Here is a 15,211-nt window from a genome sequence, read left to right on the forward strand (position 1 = left end):
TTACTCTCTATTTCATTTCCTAGTTCTAATAGTAATAGTTATATAAATTTGGGAGATCCAGTGTTAGATGCATATGTATTTAGGATTGTAATATTTTTCTGTTGGTGAAGTCCTTTTATTGTTATATAATGTCCCTCTTTGTCTTTTTTAACTGCTGTTGCCTTAAAGTTAGTTTTTTCTGATATAAGAATAGTTACTCCTGCTCACTTTTGTGGCCATTTGCATGGGGTATCTTTATCTACACTTTTACCTTAAGTTTATATGACCCTTTATGGTTATGAGAGTCTCTCGAGGGCAGCAGATACTTGCTTGGTGCATTATTATCAATTCTGCAATTCTGTATCTTTTAAGTGGAGAATTTAGACCACTTGCATTCAATGTTAGTATTGAGATGTGAGGTACTGTTCCATTCATCCTGCTATTTGTCGCCTGAATACCTTGGTTTTTTTTCATTTATTTATTGTGTTTTTGTTGTATAGGTCCTGTGAGATTCATGCTTAAAGAGGTTCTGTGTTGATGTGTTTCCAGGATTTGTTTCCAGATTTGGAGTTTGTTTGAGCAGTTATTGTAGTGCTGGCTCGGTAGTGGCAAATTCTCTCAGCGTTTGTTTGTCTGAAAAAGACTGTTATCTTTCCTTTATTTAAGAACTTTAGTTTTGCTGGATATAAAATTCTTGGCTGATAATTTCTTTTAAGGAGGCTGCAGATAGGTATGCATGCCCATTTGAGGTGTTCTTCCGTCATTGAAGGTTACTAATATCACATGTGTTGAAAAGCATATGGGATTATTCACTTAATTGATGAGTACTCATTTCATTTTACATTAATTTGTAACATGTAAAAACAATATATAAACATAGGTACAGACATATACATATATGTGATACCACATAGAACATAGCATGTACACATAAAGATAGAGGGAGACAGCAATACTTTAGATTTTTGATTTTAAAACTTTATGCATGAAACCCATAAAACTCATTATTTAAAAAAAAGTTGAATTTAAATTGTGGTTTTGTAAATAGAAAAAGGTAACATTTATCTGAGGAAGCCCTTGCTGAGTTTTAGAGAAAGTAGATAGTAAATTTACATCTTAAAGCAGAGAGAGAGAGAGAGAGAGAGAGAGAGAGAGAGAAGGAATTTGGATGTGTTCAAAGAAGATTAAAAATAGATGCCAAGGTAACACAATAATGATAGAAATTTGTAACAGAATTTTATAAGGAGACCGATTTTATTGACATACATGGCTTTTATTTTGGTCTGTGTTTTCCAATTGTACTCCAGGAAACTTACTACACAGGCTCCCTTCTTAAGCGCTGGTGGGCCACTGCACATGCAGATAGCCCACTTTAAAGGAAGAATCAGGGGACAAGAGATGCAGACCCCAGAATTATGCCAACATAGAAAAGCCTAAGTCAAAGGTCAAACCATACACATGAAATTTCATCACCGGTTTGGGCATGTTTTATGTGTACTTTACTTTCCTTAATTTCTGCTCTAAAGCTTTTAAATAAACTTTTACTTCTGCTGTAAAACTTGCCTCAGTCTCTTCTTCTGCCTTATGACCCTTAGTTGAATTCTTTCTTCTGAAGAAACAAGAATTGAGGCTACTGCAGACTTGTACAGATTTGCTAATATATTTTAGTGCCATTTTACAAAAAGAATATATATATATTCTTATATTTATACATATAATATATATATAACATCTGTGTGTATATATATATATATATATAACATATATGTATTCATAGAGGCTTTGAATCTACATTCTTGCTGCACTTTATGTAAACAATCCAGGTATAAGACTAAAACTTACTTTAGAAATACATTAGTCCCATATGATTTCTATTTCATAAAAATGGGAAACAGGAGGGGGAAGATTATTTTTCAGAAGAAAACAACAGAACAACAGTTATTAAATTTTAGACGTGTTCATTTATTTTTTGAATTTTCTTATTTACCTACAATTTGGATTTAATCCTAAATTATTTCCTGGCTACAAGTTTCAAAACTCATGGTTTCAGAATTTTCTTCCATTTTTCTTCCATTTTGTATATTATAAATTAAAACTCTGCTTTTAATATTTGTATCTTTTTTTAAATTACGCTTTTAAGTTCTGGGATACATGTGCAGAACCTGCAGGTTTGTTACATAGGTATACATGTGCCATGGTGCTTTGCTGCACCCAGTAACACATCAGCTACATTAGGTATTTCTTCTAATGCTGTCCCTCCCCTAGCCCCCCACCCCTCAACAGGCCACACTGTATGATTTCCCCTCCCTGTGTCCATGTGTTCTCATTGTTCAACTCCCACTTATGAGTGAGAACATGCAGTGTTCGGTTTTCTGTTCCTGTGTTAGTTTGCTGAGAATGATGGTTTCCAGCTGCATCCATGTCCCTGCAAAGGACACGAACTCATCCTTTGTTTTGGCTGCATCAAATTCCATGGTGTATATGGACCACATTTTCTTTATTCAGTCTCTCATTGATAGGCATTTGGGTTGGTTCCAAGTTTTTGCTATTGTGAATGGTGCTGCAATAAACATATGTGTGCATGTGTCTTTATAGTAGAATGATCTATAACCCTTTGGGTATACAACCAGTAATGGGATTACTGGGTCAAATGGTATTTCTTGTTCTAGATCCCTGAGGAATCACCACACTGCCTTCCACAATGGTTGAACTAATTTACACTCCCACCAACAGTGTAAAAGCATTCCTATTTCTCCACATCCTCTCCAGCATCTGTTGTTTCCTGACCTTTTAATGATCACCACTCTAACTGGTGTGAGATGGTGTCTCATTGTGGTTTTGATTTGCATGTCTCTAATGACCAGTGATGATGAGCTTTTATTCATATGTTTGTTGGTCACATAAATGTCTTATTTTGAGAAGTGTCTGTTCATGTGCTTTGCCCACTTTTTGATGGGGTTGTTTTCTTCTTGTAAATGTGTTTAAGTTTCTTGTAGTTTCTGGATATTAGCCTTTTGTCAGATGTGTAGATTAAACGTTGCAAGCTGAAACTAGATGACTTTTGTAAACTTCTGGAGAAACCATAGCAACTTATACATAAACAACCTTTATGCCTGTTGATGAGTAGACTACACAAAAGGTACACATGAACACTGGGTTCAGACTGCAATTCAGAGAATTGTGTCAGATTGCCATTGCAATTGGAAGATGCTTCAGAAACTCTAGGAAACCTAGTCTATAGACTGCTCCAGACATTACAGGGGAGCCAACATACAACTGAAAGGGTTAGAGCGATGTTTGCCAAACAAATTACTCTAATTGAAGCAACAGTTGTGTGACTTGAATACGGTTCCAAGACTATACTGTCCCTTTGTTACTGTGACTTCCCTTTGCGCTTTTCTGATTTGTTTTCATCCTCTTTTCCATGGGACATGAATTCTTAAGAATGAGCCTTCCTAGTCATGTAGGATCAGATGAAAAATACAGCCACAGGGGTCTTCTACAATGCTTTCTCTGAGAGCTTTTGAAGAATTGTGGGGCCAGGTGTGCTGACACAGGCCTGTAATCCCAGCCTGAGAGTCCAAGGCAGGAGGACCACTTGAAACCAGGAGTTTAAGACCAGCCTAAGCAACAAAGGGAGATCACATCTTTACAAAACAAAATAAATCAAATTAGCCAGGTGCAGTGGTGCATGCCTATAGTCTCAGACACTTTGGAGGCTAAGGTGGGAAGACTGCTTCAGTCCAGGAGTTCAAGGCTGCAGTGAGTACACTCTAGGCAACAGAGCAAGATTGTGTCTCTTAAAAAAGAAGGAGAAGGAGAAGGAGAAGAGGAGGAGGAGGAGGAGGAGGAAGAAGAAGAAGGAAAAAAGAAGAAAGAAGGAAGAAGGAAGAAAGAAGGAAGAAGAAGAGGAGGAGGAGGAGGAAGAAGAAGAAGGAAAAAAGAAGAAAGAAGGAAGAAGGAAGAAGGAAGAGAGGAGGAGGAGGAGGAGGAGGAGGAGGAGGAGGAAGAAGAAGAAGAAGAAGAAGAAGAAGAAGAAGAAGAAGAAGAAGAAGAAGAAGAAGAAGAAGAAGAAGAAGAAGAAGGAGGAGGAGGAGGAGGAGGAGGAGGAGGAGGAGGAGGAGGAGGAGGAGGAGGAGGAGGAGGAGGAGGGGGGGGAGGGAGGGGAAGGGGAAGGAGGGGAAGGAGGGGAAGGAGGGGAAGGAGGAGAAGGAGGAGAAGAGGGAGAATAGGGAAAAGAAGGAAGAAGAACAAAGAAGAAAGAAGAAGAAGAAAAAGAATGGGGTAAACACGAAAGCCAAAGATCTCAGGCATCTCCGGATGATTGCCCGAACAAACTGTTTTTTCTTGGCTTCAACCCTTTCAAGATGTATATTTCTTTGTAAAAGAAAGACATGCTGATTGTAACTTTAGGTGAACAATCAAACTCTAGCTCCTAAAACTCAAATATTTTAACTCTCATTCTGATAATATTTATTTTCTGAGGCAAAGAAGAAAGACAATATTAGATCAATTGTTTTCCTGGCCACTCCATCTCTTCCTACCTGCCTTCTCTCTTTTAATCAAATGTATAAATACTAAGCCTCCTGAAACCTCTTCAGAGAGAACACAAGCCACTGAGGTTTTTTGAAACTCATGTTTTCCCACGGTACAGTATCAAGCTCTGGCTCAATAAAACTCGATTGTTCAAGACCTTTGCGTCAGTCAGTCATTCTGGATAAAAACCATGAGTCCTGGACAGCCCTTCAGTAATCTGTTGCCTGCCTAGTTGATGTGTACCTAGGTGAGTCAGGTCTTCATGAGTCAAACACTCTTCTTCCATTTCTGCCTTTCCCAACATTACCACTCAGTGCTGTGTGCTCTGATATGACCCCAGCTCCCAGGTTGTTTGTATTGGTCTAAGAAAGCAAGACCAGGAAGGGCAGGTTGAGAAGAAAGTAAGAGGTCAACAGCCACAGAACGTGGCAAGTGGAGCTGTCATCGCTCAAAGCCACATTCTCTGGGTGCATTTTATGAATTCTTCTGGATTTGGAATCTTTTCCCTGTGTGTCTATCTAGAAACTCACCCTCCTCCTACTTTCTTCTTTTTACATTTTCTGTTTCTACTGCACTTGTTGATGTCCAGAGAATGGCCATGCAAATAGTTGGCAATAGAATAAAAAATGACCTTTTGTGAGACTTGGAACCTGGCCTTTCTTTTTTCCAAAAAAGATTGAGGTTTCTAAAAGCTAGCTTTTATGCAGGGCTGTGCAGTTGTGAGTGTAGTGTTAGGGAAAAGGTACATAAGTGAAGGATGAGACAGAAAACAAAATGCTGGCTGTCAAATCCTGAAAGTAAATGGGACAAAAATCATTTTTGAAGGTGGGTGTCATTCAGGAGACCTTGTAAATTTTAGAAAGCCCTCTTACCAAATGAAGTGGAGGATGAGGTTAAATTATGGAGTTAGGTGACAGTGGGCACATACTTCTCTGCCACAGTTTTGTTTTTGTTTTGTTTTGTTTTGTTTTAATCTGTAAAAATGGAGATGGTGGCTCTTAGAATTTTTTTTGTCAGGACTGTAGCTACATGAAAAGCTCTTAGGATAGTGCCTGGTGCATAGTGAGTGCTGCATCAGTGTGTGAGCTATTATAATTATGGGAATAGGCAAAAGTGCCACCCTGGCCATCTAGAGTGTAGAGATACTTTCCAGTGAGGGTCCAGGCAGGCCAGCTGGAGATAAAGCTGGTTAGTGGGGAAGCTTAACTTCCAGGAGTAGAAGAATTTAGGAGGAGTAACTCATGCACAACTTTCCCTAAACATTCCTTTACCCAACAGTAGGAATGCTCAGAGTGGGTGTGGCTTCTGTGACAATCATTATCTCCTGGGAATCTAAGACTGTGTCCTAGAGTTGACTGGCTTTGATGTAAGCCAAACCCAGAAATGGGCTTCAGGGCTGCCTTGCAGATAGCATTCATCTTGAAAAAGAAAACATTCATCTTGCTAAAGGAATACCCTCTTCCGGCCCAGACAATTATTTTTGTTTTTGTACTATGCTAATTTTTAAGGTGTAAGGAGAAAGACTGAAGAATAAACTAATAAAGTGCATGTATGAAATAACAGGTTGAATTGAGACTGGTATGCGTAAGTTAAGAGAAATCGTGTATACATTTTGTGCGAACATAAAAAGGATTTCTTGTTGCAATCAGACCTCTCCATAAAAATAATACTCATTGCCTTTAGTGCATAGCAGACTCTATCACAAGAACACACCATCAGAGTCATGAGAGAATGGTTAGTGTGGCTTCTTTAATTGGCAGGTTAGACTGAGAAAGTTACTGAAGAGAAAGGAGTTGAAGGAAAAGATGAATGAGGGCAAGAAAAATAGGATGGTGAAAGGAAAGGACTGAAAGGAATGTTTACTGAGGGCTCATCAGGTACCAGGCTCTGTGGCTAATGTCTTACACATGTTAATTTACTCTTCCCCTGTCATTTTCTGATGCAGTAAGAGTCAGCCTTACACTGCAGATGAGGAAAGAGGCTGAGGGAGGTCAAACAAGTGGCCTAGGGTCCTCCAGCCACTTCATAGCAGAGCTAGTATGTTTCACTGTGGTATGTGCAGACAGAAAAGTGAGACATGGAAGGAAGGCAAAACGTATTTTTGTTGTGGGTAATGTTTATGAAAGTGACCTGTATGAGACAGAATAATGGCCTCTTAAAAATGTTCACAACCAGACAGGGTGCGGTGGCTCATGCCTGTAATCCCAGCACTTTGGGAAGATGAGATGGGCAAATCACGAGGTCAGGAATTTGAGACCAACCTTGCCAACATGGTGAAACCCTGTTTCTACTAAAAATGCAAAAATTAGCTGGGCATGGTGGCGGGCACCTGTTATCCCAGCTACTTGGGAGGCTGAGGCAGGAGAATCATTTGAACCTGGGAGGTGGAGGTTACAGTGAGCTGAGATCACCCCACTGCACTCCAGCTGGGGCAACATGAGTGAAACTCTGTTTCAAAAAAAAAAAAAAAATCCACATCCTAACACCTGGAACACATGCATTTATTTTCTTGGAAAATGCACTGTTCAACGGTGATGCAGTTGATTATCTTCAGATGGAAAGCTTATTCTGGATTATCTGGGTAGTGCCCAGTGTCATCATAAAGGTCCTCGTAAGTGAAAGACAGAGGCAGGAAGGTCAGGGTGAGAATGATACAGCCTGAGAGACTCCACTGGCCATTGCTTGCTGTGAACATGTGTGACAAGACAGAATTACAACTAGTTTAGTTATATATGGAATTGGCTTTTATTTGTCATTTATGATTTGGGTCAGCTCTCCCTCTACAGGTACAGTGATGACTCCCCCTGGGCAATACAGTAACATAACAGTGGGTTTTGTCAAATGCGGATCAGTAAACAAAGCCATAGAAATAAATTGATTGGTTAACATCAGAGTACTTCTGGTCACTTTTTTTGGTAAAAGTTAAAGCAGAGGGGACTTCCTGATTATGCTTACTCAGGTAGACTGGAATCATTTTTTACAGAAAAATATGATCTGTTTTGAGAGCTATCTGCTTCCTTAAATTTTCAGTGGCAGTGTATAACATGTAGCACGTGTGGTTCTATTTTGGAGTGTCTGTACTCTCACTTAGGTGAGAATATGACAAAAACTTAAAGAATTATCATTAGTCTCAATAACCGTAATTTTGGGCTTCCATCATGTCTTGTCTTTTCTTTTTAATTTTCTTTGGCTTTTTAAAATTTTTTTTATATTTTATGTTCCAGGGTACATGTGCACAACGTGCAGGTTTGTTACATATGTATACATGTGCCATGTTGATGTGCTGCACCCGTTAACTCCTCATTTACATTAGGTATATCTACTAATGCTATTCCTTCCCCTGCACACACCCCACAACAGACCCCAGTGTATGATGTTCCCCGTCGTGTGTCCAAGTGTTCTCAATGTTCAATTCCCACCTATGAGTAAGAACATGCGGTATTTGGTTTTCTATTCTTACGATAGTTTGCTGAGAATGATGGTTTCCAACTGCATCCATGTCCCTACAAAGGACAAGAACTCATGCTCTTTTTTATGGCTGCATAGTATTCCATGGTGTATATGTGCCACATTTTCTTAATCCAGTCTGTCATCGATAGACATTTGGGTGGGTTCCAAGTCTTTGCTATAGTGAATAGTGCCGCAGTAACCATATGTGTGCATGTGTCTTTGTAGCAGCATGATTTATAATCCTTTGGGATTATAAATATGTGTGTCTCTGCACATGAGCTAGGTCTTCTGGATACAGCACGCTGATGGGTCTTAACTCTTTATCCAATTTGCCAGTCTGTGTCTTTTAATTGGACCATATAGCCCATCAACATTTAAGATTAATATTGTTATGTGTGAATTTGATCCTTTCATTGTGATGTTAGCTGGTTATTTTGCTCATTAGTTGATGCAGTTTCCTCCTAGCGTCGATGGTCTTTACATTTTGGCATGTTTTTGCAGTGACTGGTACTGGTTGTTCCTTTCCAAGTTTAGGGCTTCCAGAGCTCTTGTAGGGCAGGCCTGTTGGTGACAAAATCTCTCAGCATTTGCTTGTCTGTGAAGGATTTTATTCCTCCTTCACTTATGAAGCTTAGTTTGGTTGGATAAGAAATTTTGGGATGAAAATTCTTTTCCTTAAGAATGTCGAATATTCGACCCCACTCTCTTCTGGCTTGTAGAGTTTCTGCCCAGAGACCCGCTGTCAGTCTGATGGCTTCCTTTTGTGGGTAACTCGAGCTTTCTCTGTGGCTGCCCTTAACATTTTTTCCTTCATTTCAACTTTGGTGAATCTGACAATTATGTGTCTTGGAGTTGCTCTTCTCGAGGAGTATCTTTGTGGCATTCTCTGTATTTGCTGAATTTGAATGTTGGTCTGCCTTGCTAGGTTGGGGAAGTTCTTCTGGATAATATCTGGCAGAGTGTTTTCCAACTTGTTCCATTTTACTAGTCACTTTCAGGTACAGGAATCTGATGTAGATTTGGTCTTTTCACATAATCCCAAATTTTCTGGAGGCTTTGTTCATTTCTTTTTACTCTTTTTTCTCTAAACTTCTCTTCTCGCTTCATTTCATTCATTTGACCTTCAATAACTGATACCCTTTCTACCAGTTGATCGAGTTGGTTACTGAAGCTTGTGCATTTGTCACGTAGTTCTCGTTTCATGGTTTTCACTTCTATCAGGTTGTTTAAGGACTTCTCTACATTGGTTATTCTAGTTAGCCGTTCGTCAAATCTTTTATCAAGGTTTCTAGTTTCTTTGCGCTGGGTTTGTACTTCCTCCTTTAGCTTGGAGAAGTTTGATTGTCTTAAGCCTTCTCTCAGCTCGTCAAAGTCATTCTCTGTCCAGCTTTGTTCCATTGCTGGCAAGGAGCTGCGTTCCTTTGGAGGGGGAGAGGTGCTCCGAGTTTTAGATTTTCAGCATTTCTGCATTGTTTTTTCCCCATCTTTGTGGTTTTATCTACCATTGGTCTTTGATGATGGTGACATACAGATGGGGTTTTGGTGTGGATGTCCTTTCTGTTTTTGTTAGTTTCCCTTCTAACAGTCAGGACCCTCAGCGACAGGTCTGTTGGAATTTGCATGAGGTCCACTTCAGACCCTTTTTGCCTGGGTATCAGCAGCGGAAGCTACAGTAGAGTGAATACTGCTGAACAGCCAATGTTGCTGTCTGATCATTCCTCTGGAAGCTTCATCTCAGAGGTGTATCCGGCCATGTGAGGTGTGGGGTGTCAGTCTGCCCCTAGTGGAGGTGTCTCCCAATTAGGCTACTCAGGAGTCAGGGACCCACTTGAGCAGGCAGTCTGTCCATTCTCAGATCCCAAACTCCATGCTGGGAGAACCACTACTCTCTTCAAAGCTGTCAGACAGGGACATTTACATCTGCAGAGGTTTCTGCTGCCTTTTGTTTGGCTATGCCCTGTCCCTGGAGGTGGAGTCTATAGAGGCAGGCAGGCCTCCTTGAGCTGCAGTGGGCTCCATCCACCCAGTTCAAGCTTCCCAGTCACTTTGTTTACCTACTTAAACCTCAGCAATGGCAGGTGCCTCTCGCCCAGCCTTCATGCTGCCTTGCAGTTAGATCTCAGACTGCTGTGCTAGCAATGAGGGAGCCTCCATGGACATGGGACCCTCCGAGCCAGGTGCGGGATATGATCTCCTGATGTGCCATTTGCTAAGACCCTTGGTAAAGTACAGTACTAGGATGGGAGTGACCTGATTTTCCAGGTGCTGTGTGTCATGGTTTCCCTTGGCTAGGAAAGGGAATTCCCTTCTCCCTTGTACTTCCCAAGTAAGGTGACGCCTCACCCTGCTTCCACTCTCATTTGTTGGGCTGCACCCACTGTCCTGCACCCACTATCCAAGATGCCCCAGTGAGATGAACCTGGTACCTCTGCTGGAAATGCAGAAATCACCCATCTTCTGTGTTGCTCACGCTGGGATCTGGAGGCTGGTGCTGTTCCTATTTGGCCATGTTGGTGCCACCCCCCCTTTTCTTTTTTTTTAAATGGAGTCTCACTCTGTGGCACAAGCTGCATTGCATCAGCACGATCTCGGCTCACTGCAGCCTCTGTCTTCTGGGTTCAAGTGATTCTCCCATCTCAGCATCTAAAGTAGCTGGGATAAATTGCGGGATCTGGCCAGCAGCCCACAATGCAACAGACCTCTTTCTTTGTTTCCAGGTGGATTGGCTGGTCAAGAAATAAAACACGCACACATGATAGTGAAAGCTAGGTCCAGGGGGGTCATTGCCTTCTGGTCCTGTGATGCCAACAATACACTGGATATACCGGTATTTATTATTAAATTTAGTGAGGGCAGGGGTAGGTTAGTGAGGGTTTCAGGGTCATTTGATTATGAGGTGAGATGGTCACATGGGGATGAAGTAATTCTTTAACATAACATCAGTATGCAGAAGTACAGAATACAAAGATAAGAATTTATAACATAGTGTGGGCCTCAACAATTTCTAACACAGCTGTAAAACAGAAACACAGTCTATCTATATCCTATGATTAGCAAGTTATTAATCAGCAGTAACAGTTGCAGGAAAAGCTGGTTGCAAACAATCAATAGAAACAGGACGTGTAGCTAGACAACCAGTTAAACCAAAAAATTCTCAGAAGGGAGTATGCCTAAACCCTAAAGAGACCTACAAGAGCCGTGGTAAGATAAGTGCGTTTATAACCCTATCTTATCCATATGAACAGGCGCCCCTCAAGTGTCCATTAATAGGCTCTCCACAAGGGTTGCATTCCATTCCCAGAGGTATGAACATCTGCTTTTCTGGAATAGGAATCTTGATGATGTGAAATCTCCCTGATTACACGTCCATTTATAGGCTCTCAGCAGGGGGAAGTACATCACGCCCTGTTGGCTCATTCTGGCAGCCCATCCTGGCATTGTCTTTACACAATCCTGCATGCAATTTTGTATTTACAATAATCAGGAGCATTTCATCTTTTATTCCATAGCAATGGTTTCAGGGGGTCTCCCTATAGGACTACAGGTGTGTGCCACCACACCCGGATAATTTTTGTATTTTTAGTAGAGATAGGGTTTCACCATATTGACGCAGCTGGTCTCCACCTCTTGACCTTGTGATCCGCCTGCCTTTTCCTCCTAAAGTGCTGGGCTTACACATGTCAGCCACTGCACCTGGCCCATAAACCACACATTTCCTTGAGTTTTTGAATTCCAGCCCAAGAGAAACAATTTAATATTTGAAGGATGGCTGCACACAAATATTTGCATGCAAATAAAAATGTTTGTAGATTGCACCACATGAGGGAGACTACCAGTATGACTATCAGGATGAAAATATCAAGAGTTTAGAATAGGCACCTTAGGCAAGATGCAAACCAACTGCAATAGAATAGATCAAAGAAGAAGCCAGAAGAGTCTAGTTATTTTAACCAGGCAACACATTTGTTGATTTTTACAACTGAGTCTCTATAATACCCGATGTATTTATCCATGTGCAACAAGAAGTGTCAGAAACTGCACAGGCTTCCACTTGTTAGTTGGTAGAGAGCAATTCTATTTTCTAGCATTGCATGTCTATGTTAAATTAAAACAGGGAGTGAGAAGAATAGGCAAGTATAGAAGTAGTAGCCTAAAAAAAAACTCCATACATTTGAGGAAAGAGTTGAGTTAAAGATGCAGCTAAGGGCAGTTTTTGGGTGGGCTAAAGGATCTCTTGTTATGTAAAAATGTGTGGGCCAGGTGTGGTGCCTCACGCCTGTAATCCCAGCACTTTGGGAAGCCAAGGCCTGTGGATCAGCTGAGGTCAGGAGTTCGAGACCAGCCTGACCAACATGTAGAAACCCCGTCTCTACTAAAAATACACAATTAGCCTGGTGTCATGGCGCATGCCTATAATCCCAGCTACTAGGGAGGCTGAAGCAGAAGAATCACTTGAACCCAGGGGGCAGAGGTTATGGTGAGCCAAGATTGTACCATTGCTCTCCAGTGTGGGCAACAAGAGAGGAACTCCATCTTTAAAAAAAAGTGTGTTTGACATGATATATCTGACACTGTTAACTTATTCTCAGAAGCTACTTCTTGTGAAATCCTAAGTACAGCATTATTCTGGAAAGCAAAGGAGACAGGCATAAGCAAGGACAAATTAAGAGAGGTAAGAGTCTCATCATGATTGATAGTCTTGTTCTGATATCTTGAGAAAAGCAGTCCACAGTGTAAAGTCATCAACTTGCTGTCGTGGTTTGCAGTTTAAGTGTCTCTAAGTTATGGTGTTGAACATTTGTTGAGCTCTGAAGGGCCCACACCTCAAACACGAGGGTTTTCCCATGAAATTTACATTGAGTTGTCCACCTCTAGCTTATATGGCTTCAGGAACAGAGCTGTTCCCATTCTTAATGATTTCATTGGAGAAAAATGAACTGGAAGAAATAAAAGAATTCAGGGTCCAGTCCAGTCTACCAATGGATTATAAATACTCAAAGATAATGAACAGTGGTTCAATTTGGTAACAGGTGTACTACAGTTTTTCTTTTCAAAATAATTTGTCTCTATATAGGGGTCTCTATTTTTACCAAGGATAATCCCAGTAGGATGAATTTGTTTGCAAAATAGGTTGAGTCTCACCAAACTTGCCTAGATTTTTTACCTAAGTGCAGCAAGAGTAGCAAGGGACCACAGAGGCTCTTTTTAAACTTTGCTTTGCTAGAAGTTTTATAAGACTCTCAGATTAAACTTTCAAAAACCTCTTGAGACTAGGAAGCCAAACCAAGGCCAACTTCAGACTTTGCCTGCATTCCCTATGGGTTTATTCTATGTACATTCTCAAACAGAACATCCCAGTCAAAGCCTTAGTAATATAACCAATGTTTTCAAATGTGTTCTGTTTTAAAGAGAGTAGATTCTTTCTGAACTTGTGCCAATAACTTTATTACCATAAGCATGTGAATACTGATGAATAGTTTCCCAATTCTGGGGCACTCAGATTCGGATCAAAAGCAAGTGTTTCCATTTTTGTTTACAAAAGTATACTTTACCAAATAGCTGTAAAGTATAAATAGCTTAAAAGAGAAAGTTCACAAATGTGGATATTAAAACATTCAAAGAAGCAGCACATTCTCAAATAAAAAATTATAAAAACATTATCATTTTGATTATTTAGTCCAATAAAACTGAAGTTTTTTTTCTTCTTTGTCATGAATTTCATGAACGTATCAGACTGTTCATTAAAATTTTGAAAGTTCTCAGAGAGTCCAGTGGTATGATCTTGAAGTTATCAGAAACTTGTATTCAAGAGTCATTGTCAGAGTCTTTTCCATATATCTCCTCAAAGAAAAAGCAGTTTTGGACTGTAGCTGATTATAAATACTTCAAGGAAGAATCAAAGCAACTGTCTGGGAATGACAAAGATTTAAAATGACTATGGTTAAAAATCTAATGAGGTTTTTTTTAGGTTGATTGTGGTAAAGACACAGCTCACATAGAAATCTAGTTACTTCTGTGGCATATGACACTATGACTGATAACATATTCGATTTCCAGAAATTTCATATAGTTTTTAGAATACTAATTTTTTTCAATTTTTTCATTTTTATTTTTATTTTTTTGAGATGGAGTCTTGCTCTGTCACCAAGGCTGGAGTGCAGTGGCACGATGTCTGCTCACTGCAAGCTCCAACTCCCAGGTTCACGCCATTTCCTGCCCCAGCCTCCGGAGTAGCTGGGACTACAAGTGCCTGCCACTACGCCCGGTTAATTTTGTTTTTGTATATTTAGTAGAGACGGGGTTTCACCATGTTAGCCAGGATGGTCTCGATCTCCTGACCTCATGATCTGCCGTCTCAGCCTCCCAAAGTGCTGGGATTACAGGCGTGAGCCACCGCGCCCAGCCTAGAATATTCATATTATCAACATTCCCATAAATATTATTTAGAGAAGGTTTAGCATCACTTATCACTCATTTAAAAATGCTTTATATATATTTTAACATATCAAATAAGGTGACTTTTCCATTCAGCTTCTGTTTCCCAACTGGATCACTGAGTTCTTCGTGTAGCCCATTAATAATTAGGGCCAAAAAGTGTAGTCTTATGTACATTGAAAAAGGTCCTTAGGTAATTCCTTTTTAAGTATTTTTAACTACTTTTTAACTAATTCCTTTAGAAGTAATTCCTTTTTAATTACTTTTTAAGTAATTCCTTTAGAAGTAATTTCAGGTACTTCTACCTGAAAATCATTGATTTAGTTTTAAGTTCTACCTATTATAACAAGAGTTCTCCATCCTCTTTACATGTTTCTAGTGTCAGGGAAGACTTAAAAATTACCAGTGCCTGGGTCCCTCGCCAGACCTTTAAACTGGAACTAATGCATGGGGCTCGAGCATCCACTTTTAAAATGTTTTCCAGTGATTCCAATGTGTAGCTATATTTCCCATCAGATTTCTCTGGTTTCTTGTGGCATCCACTTTTTTTCTATTTTGGTATCATGATTATTTTCAGGTCCCATTTCCTGTCTTAGACTTTATGTCTCCTGGGGTAGGGACTTTGCCTTCTTCATTTCTGTATCTTTTTGGAACACGTGAATTGGTCATAGGAAAAGGTCTCAATCACACATAGGTTTTGTTCTGAGTCTCAGGTTCACAGGCTAATCCTAAAGTCTTCGTTCTGCACGAGGTCAGAGATTACTTGTGATGAAGGGTGTGGTTAAGTCTGTAGTGCAGATGGTGGAGGGGA

The 15,211-nt window shown here is 40.2% G+C and overlaps 1 long non-coding RNA gene across 1 annotated transcript in view; it reads left to right on the forward strand.

Moving 5' to 3' along the window:
- Window positions 1–15,211, forward strand: part of LOC105463861 (uncharacterized) — a 128,250-nt gene that overhangs the window by 49,927 nt on the left and 63,112 nt on the right. The window lies entirely within an intron of this gene.

This window comes from Macaca nemestrina, chromosome 20, assembly GCF_043159975.1.
Source record: "Macaca nemestrina isolate mMacNem1 chromosome 20, mMacNem.hap1, whole genome shotgun sequence".
NCBI lineage: Eukaryota > Metazoa > Chordata > Mammalia > Primates > Cercopithecidae > Macaca > Macaca nemestrina.